Source organism: Panthera pardus, unplaced genomic scaffold (genome assembly GCF_024362965.1).
Source record: "Panthera pardus isolate Hobbes unplaced genomic scaffold, ASM2436296v1 HiC_scaffold_8, whole genome shotgun sequence".
In the NCBI taxonomy this organism is placed as follows: domain Eukaryota; kingdom Metazoa; phylum Chordata; class Mammalia; order Carnivora; family Felidae; genus Panthera; species Panthera pardus.
The window spans coordinates 15,102,358-15,110,025 of NW_026527013.1; the positions used below are offsets into that span (position 1 = coordinate 15,102,358).

The 7,668-nt window shown below is 53.1% G+C and overlaps 1 long non-coding RNA gene across 1 annotated transcript; it reads right to left on the reverse strand.

The window, feature by feature from the left end:
• Positions 1–4,077: 4,077 nt before the first annotated feature.
• On the reverse strand, positions 4,078–5,693 carry LOC128775517 (uncharacterized). Its single transcript, XR_008420225.1, has 2 exons — positions 5,410–5,693; positions 4,078–4,993 (listed from the first exon to the last, which is right to left on the reverse strand). It is a non-coding gene; the product is annotated as an uncharacterized LOC128775517 (long non-coding RNA).
• Positions 5,694–7,668: the final 1,975 nt, after the last annotated feature.

A 7,668-nucleotide genomic window follows, 5' to 3' on the forward strand; every position in this document is an offset into this window, starting at 1 on the left:
GATGTAGGAGTGACCCCGCTGCCTTTGGAGACTCCGTATGGGGCTGGAGGAACTTAGGGAAGGTCAACTTGTCATACGTAAGTGAGAAAGTGAAGAACTGATGATGTCCCTGTAGAAGTGATGCCAGCAAAGTTCCACGTGAGGGGAACTCTTGGAGGTATTTTGTGACTTTAGTAATAAGAAAGATGGGGACGCCGGGGTGGCTCAGTCCGTTGGACGTCCAACTTCAACTCAGGTCATGATCTCACCCGTTTGAGTTCGAACCGACAGCTCAGAGCCTGGAGCCTGCTTCAGGTTCTGTGTCTCCCTCTCTCTGCTCCACCCCTGCTTGCTCTCTGTCTCCAAAATTGATTTAAAAAATTTTTTTTTTAAATAATAAGAAGGATAGGGGCACCTGGGTGGTTCAGTTGGTTAAGCGTCTGACTCTTGATGGCACGGTTTCATGAGGTCGAGCCCTGGGTCAGGTTACATGCTGACAGTGCGAAGCCTGCTTGGGATTTTGTCTTCCTTTCTCTCTGCCCCTCCCCACCCCTCTCTCTCTCAAAATAAACTTAATTAAAAAAAAATTGTAAGATAAATGCTGGAAGCTGATCCAAACTTAGAAAGCAGTATGACAATTTGCCGAGGCACAGAAAAGATGCCCACTCTATAGCAAGATTAGCCGGCGGGGAGAAACATGCAAGGCACTGTTCAAATTCCTCCTGGCAAGACTTTTCCGAGGAAGTACTTTCTCAGTGCCGGGGGTGATTCAAACTGTTGTATTTAATATTTGTGCCTTTTCTCTTACCAGCAGCAAGAGGGTTTTAATGTGTTCACGAACTTTTTGATAGGTGGATCGTAATTCACTCCATTGATCACGAAGGTTGTTTTGCACAATTGCAGCTTGCTTGGGCATTTTTACAGTCCCACGACCACTGGGTGACGTGAGGACTCCTGTATTTACAGAGATATGGGCATTCTCAGCAAGTAAGCTCCCTGGCCGCAGCAGGAAGCACCCTGTGGGGCAGAAGGATCAGCAGCGGGGCTTGGGGGCCAGATAGTGCTTCCCGGGAACCACTGAGCAGGAGCACATGGGAAGAGAGCTCTGTGCAGGGGGACACAACCACAGCCAGGAAATGCAGCCCAGAGCACAGAGCGGGGACTGGGAGAACTAGCCGAACACCTGCCTGTGCCCACCCTCCCAGCTTGACAGTGTGCTTCCTGCTCACTGGGTGAACCCCACTGAAAAGCAGCTAACAGTACTGGGTCTAGGCAATGCGGTCTGGTCAGACTCCCAGGGCACAGGACAGGGGAGAGGTGGGTAGAGCCTGGACAGGGGCGTAAGTACATTGAACATGTGCTGTATTTTTATGTCCATGCCCTGCAGTCAAGGAGGAAGTCACCTGCACCTCTGGTGCTCAGTGCTACCACCTCAGTAAGGACGAAGGGAACAGATCTGGGAATCCAGGTTTCCATTTTTTTTCAATGTGTCCCGGAATTCCCTCGATGCTGCTGGTCACATTGGCTGGGACGTAAAACAGAAAACACTCAGGGTCAACGGGAAGGAGAAAAAGCAAAGTCAGTGTTTTTCAGCCAGTGTTTAGAAGAACCATTTCTGTTGAGAGTCCCCCAAACTCAGATGTTAAGCGAGACAGGCTGGGAGAATTTCGAATTACCTTCTAAATACAACTGACAGAATGTCAGGGCAGGCAGGCGTGGGTACAGCTCTCAGAGGTTACTGCATATAAAGCATAGCGCTGGGGAGGGGGGGGGGGTGGTGGATCAGGTTTGCAAGCATTTTTTTACTGACATGAGTTGCTGTAACTTACATAAGGCATTTCATGTGTTTTAGTTACAGCTTTGGAAATGTATTGGGGGGTCTGCGGCATTCATTAAACAGAAAGTTGCTATTTAAATAGAAAAGCAGTTCTCCTTGGCCTTCTGCAGGATGCTGGGTTTCTCTCGCACCGTCTTCTGTTAGGTCTTTTGCTGCCTGCAGCTGCCTTGCTCTGAGCTGATTCGGGGCTGCATCTCTATCCAGGAGGTCCCAGGCTCTGGGGGTCTCCCCACTAGGCCCACGTGGCTAGTTGCTTTGCGAGAGGGTAAAGAGGATCGGCAAGGGAGAGTTCTTCACCTTCGGTACTGACCTTTGAGGCCAGATGAGCCTTTGCTATACAGGCGATGCTGTGTGCACACGGCAGGATGTTTAAGCAGCTCCCTGACATCTGCCCGCCAGCCACTCCACTGTGACAGCCCAAATGTCTGCAGACATTGCCACATGTCCCCTGGGGGAAGGCAAAAATCACCCCCTGCCCCCCACTGAGAAGTTGGGGAGCCGTAGATACCTGAGAAGCCCTCACAAAAAAGAGCCGTGCAAAAAATAGAGGCAGACCTTGTTTGAGGTATCAGATTCCATGGTTTATGAAGAAACCGTATTTCCCACGCCAAAGTTCAGCACACGTGACTTAACAGAGGCTTAAAAAACAAACAACCCTCTTCTGTGAATTTATTTCTTCACCAGTAGTACACAGGTTGTATCACATTTGTGTAGGGTTTTGTGTTTGTTTTTTTTTTCCCTCTCTTCTCTTTCCCCCCTTCATCCTGCCGGCCATTCCCCTCAATAAATCTCTTGCATGTCTAATCCCATCCTGGTGCCCGCTTCTGGGGGCACTTAAACTGGTTCAATGGCTCAAAATAAGCGAACTGTCCACTGAAGAAATGTATGGCCCCCCGGGGGGGGGGTGGCCCAGATGTCTACAAGAGAGCCCCAGCCTCGGCTGCTGCCCCCCAGGGACAGGAGGCCAGTCTTTCCCTCGCTGCCTCTGAGCAATGACTGAGCAGGACAGGGGCATCGAGGCCACACTGTCCCGCTAAATAAGGGGACTCCTCTGATGAGGCAGGTAAACATAGGGAGTCCCCAGCAGCTTGGCCAAGATTTTCTCAGAAGTGCACTGCGGCCCGTGGTTCTCCCTACCCAGTCCCTCTCTCCCCGGGTCAGCCCGCACAAGCATCCCCTCCACCCCACCCCCCACCCTCCCCTGCCGAACTGCAGAGGGCTCCCCCTGCTGGCTCCTGCTCCCTCAAACCCTTGATCCCTCACAGGTGTTCCCACTAATAAATCTCTTGCACTTCTAATTCCATTTTGCTGTCTGCTCCTCATAGGGTCAGACAAGTAATGGATTCCCTTCACTAAACAATCTGAATTCTATAAAATATGTAGCAAAACTATATCCACAGTAATCGAGTAGTTGTAACACTTGAGAGCAGGAATGTACCAGAAAATTGGGACGTATGATCACTCCACCTAGGTTTCCTAAGAGAATGGATCGTGTTTCTAAGTGAGGACTATCTGTACTAAGAATGGCCATTTACTGCCCTCCCCCCACCTCTTTATCAGAGCTTCCTCCAATAGAGGAAGGGAACCCTGGATCCGTTCAAGTCACAGAGCCATGAACACCCTAAGCTAGGCTGCTATTTCACCCCCACCCCCAGGAAACTCCCCCTCCCTGTTCTTGTCCATCCCTCTTCCTTTTCCAGTGTGATGATCCTTATCCCAACATGAAGATATGAGACTAGGATGGACAGAAGGCTGGCCCTTGAAGGCCAAGGCTTTGCCATTGCGGTGAGAAAGAGAAAAGTAGTCCCTGGCAGCTAGCTCTGATCAGCCAGGTGCTCACAGCTAGGCCTGAACAGAGCCAGTCTCTTGGATAGCCACCATCAGACAAGGCCTGACCAAACAGGACGATTCCACGCTTGTGTCCAAGCACAGACAAAATGAAGGCCACTGTGCAAACCACAAAAACCACCCAACATCCCCCGCCCCCCAGCGATGGCTGTCTGGTTACCAACCGCAGTTTTAGCTCTGCCTTTGTCTCAGCTTCTCTATGAAAATTGAGATGCTCAATCACAGAATGGATCTTGCTTCCTGAAAGCATGCAGTCCAGAATGAACCCCCCGCTTCCTTGAAACTCCACCCCCCCCGCTACGGTTTTTAACACAAGTTCTGTTATAAGTCCCTTGTAACACCTTCGTACTGAGACGCCCCAGGACTCCTCGGCTATACCCGTACGTCGTCGGCAACAAATCAGTAAATCCAACTTTGTTCCTGGTGGTCTTTGGTTATGGGCATGGACAGGAGGTCCACAGGTGGCCAGACCCTGGTCTGTTCTATGACTATGGCTCCTGGGTCTGTCTCCAAGGTGCCACAACCATCCTAGGAGAGAAAAGGAACTGTAGGCAAGACGACAAGAAAAGAGGTTTCATCCATACAGCAGCTGAGGTGTAGATGGATCTCCTGACTGTGGCTCCGATTCTAACGAGTTGCTCCGTGGCCTTGAACAATTCAGACAAAAGTGGAGAACTATTTATCCTTCGCAGACCTGCAAAGTGAGTTTTAAACACATCAAGGATGACAACAAGCTGTGCCCAATGGCCGGCACACAAAACCCGCTTGTTCACGGCTAGGAGGAGCCGGAAGGTTGAGGGAAAGACGGAAGGTAAGGGAACACGAGGAGGTGAACCAAGAGATGGTGAAAGGATTATCTTAGGGAGAGAGAAGAGCCAAGAACATCTGGGGAAAAAGCTGTAAATAGAACTGTAGGAGACAGAGAAAAGGGGAGACCAAGTCCATCCCGGCTGGGAACCCCCTGCCCTTGGAAGTCTCCCTCAGCCAAAGGAAGGGATCTGGGGAGGCACGGAGAACCGCACCAGAGAAATGGTGGGGGGGGGGGGGGGGGGGGCTGGCAAGATTGGGCAAATGGGCACCAAAGGAAGGGTCAGGGAGAAGAGGAGGGGGACATCCACGCCTGGGGAATGGGGTTCAAAGTCCACCTCTGAGCGTGAGCTGAAGGAGGAGCCGCGGATGGGCACGGGATCCCCTTATTATCTTCCTGGATATTTCAGAAGGAAGCTAGACTCCAGAGCAGGCGCCAGGTCCCAGCCTCCTGGCAGCTTGTATGGTACTCTCCCCAAGTCTCCACCTCGGGTTCGCTGTGCAATTGAGAAGTGCACAGGCCTGTCAGGAGAAACGACAGATCAATAATGAGGGTGGCTTCCAGAGACTTCAGAGGCCACATAAGGAGTGTAGAGGCTGCAGAGTGCAAAGGGTCCTGGGAGGGCCCAGACGAGGAAAAGAAGCGTGCCTGGAAGGGGTTCCGCGCGTCCCACCCGGCCCACCGGGCCGGGGCGGCGGGCGGTGTGCGGGCTGCCCAGGGCCCGGGGTCGGGGCCTCCAAGCCTCGCCAACCCCTGCACACTGCCACCCTCTCGAGCTGCCTGCTTTCACTGAGGGAGGGCTGTGGGGCCCCAGGTGGGGAGATAGATGCACGCTCCCCCCCCTCCCCCCAAAAAACGTGGGCCCAAACCAAGAGGGGTGTCTTCTAGAGCAAACCTCTTCTGCCTTCAGCGGTGAAAACGTTCACCAGAAACTCACTCGGTAAGCCCTTGGGACAGTTTCATGGATGAACCGGCTCGTTCTCCACCTGCCTACATCCTCGCCTGGGGGTCCTAGCAGTTTCCTCACTGGCTTGCTGCCGTGGCTTCAACAGGTTCCTGCGCCCTGAGCAGTGCCCTCTACCCGGAGGCCGGGCCAGGCGGGGCCTCCTTGCAGTCTGTCCCACCCTAACCAGAGAGCGGTTTATCCACTGTATGGCGATAGGGCGGGCGTTCAGAACTAGGAACACCGACAGGCTCGACTCCGCGAGACTAACGGCGCCAACCGCCCGGTGAGATCCAGCCAAAGGCCGCTGGGCCCCGCCCCTTCCAGCCCCGCCTAGCTCCGGCCCCGCCCCCCTCGCCCGGCCCAGCTCCGGCCCCGCCCGGCCCTGCCCAGCTTCAACCCTACACCCACGCCCTCCCTACAAGTCCCTACCGACGTCACGCCCCGCCGCGTCCGCCACGCCCCTGTCCCACACGCGCAGCCCCGCCCACCCCACCTTATCACGCCCCGCCACGCCCCAGCAAGTCACCGCCGCGTCCTCCAGCCACGCCCCACGCCCGCAGCCCCGCCCACCTCACCCTGCCTCGCCCAGCAAGTCCTCGTAGACGCCACGCCCCCACCACGTCCACCACGCCCTCAGTCCGCCTTGGCCTCGGGCCCCGCCCCTTTCTTAGGCATTGCCCACGGAGTCTCCTCCTCCAGGCCTCAAGGGTCTTTCTCACCCGCTAAACCTGTGAGGCCCAGGCATATTTTGCACCATAGTCCGTTTTAAACATAGTTTAAAATCGTGGCTTGGAAGTGGGAGGCAGGTTGGAGAGCAGGGACAGTAGCTGGTTTGGGCATACATCTCAAGACCTGCCTCATTCTTCCCTCAGAGATGAAGCAGCAGGAAGGGTCTGGATGTCTGACCTAGGTAGGCGCTGTCGCCCCGAAGTCCCAGGATGAGAGTTCTACCTTATTACGTAGAAAGATGTGGAAGGATTAGGGCCTGAAGTAAACCAGGATCTTCGGATGGGGCTTTTTGTTTTAGTTGGCATTTGGGGGCAGCTCTTTGAGATTTTGGGGAGGAAGCTGTCCCCTGTGCACCAGCAGTCCTGTATTGAATGGTCCTCAATGGCAAGAGCTCTTTCATTGGGATTTGCTGGAAGAATTTGACTAACCAAGGAGACAAAGCTCATGATTCCCTTCCCCTGTCCTCACGTCATATTGCTTATTCAGCATCTTGGGGCATCTGTTCAGAGAACGGTCGCGAATGGTGTTTATTCTGCAGAAGCTCATCCCTAATGTAGCCATTATCTTCAAAACCTTCCTGTGGCACCTGCGTGGCTTAGTCAGTTGAGCATCGGACTTCCGCTCAGGTCATGATTTCAGTTTGTGGGGTCGAGCCCCATGTTGGGCTCTGTGTCAGCACAGAGCCTGCTTCAGATGCTCTGTCTCTCTGCCTCTCCCCGTTCACGCTCTCTCTCTCTCTCTCTCTCTCTCTCTCTCTCTCTCTCTCTCTCAAAAATAAACATTTAAAAAGCAAAAAAAAACCCTTCCTGGGGCACCTGTGTGGCTCAGTGGGTTGAGCGTCTGACTCTTGGTTTCAGCTCAGGTCATGTTCTCACGGTTCATGAGTTTGAGCCCCACGTTGGGCTCTGTGCTGACAGCTCAGATCCTGGAGCCTGCTTCAGATTCTGTGTTGCCCTCTCTCTCTTCTTCGCGCCGGCTCGCACTCTGTCTTGCTCTGTCTCTCAAAAATATATAAACGTTAAAAAAAAAAATAAAAAACACTTTCTTCCTGATTGTTTGGGTGCTTAAAGATCTGGGGAAAGAGGACCTGAAGAATGTTAATTCAGAAACTTGAGATGGGGCTAAAGCATTCTAGAAGCGTCTGCCCTCTCCACCCCCAAGCCTGGGTATGATGCGATGGGTCAAGAATACCCCAGAGGGGGGCGCCTGGGTGGCGCAGTCGGTTAAGCGTCCGACTTCAGCCAGGTCACGATCTCGCGGTCCGTGAGTTCGAGCCCCGCGTCAGGCTCTGGGCTGATGGCTCGGAGCCTGGAGCCTGTTTCCGATTCTGTGTCTCCCTCTCTCTGTGACCCTCCCCCGTTCATGCTCTGTCTCTCTCTGTCTCAAAAATAAATAAACGTAAAAAAAAAAAAAAAAAAAAAAAAAAAAAAAAAAAAAAAAAAAAAAAGAATACCCCAGAGGGCCACCCTCTCCCGCTGAGCCTGTTTGGTTATTTATTTTATTTTATTTTATTTTTTTCTG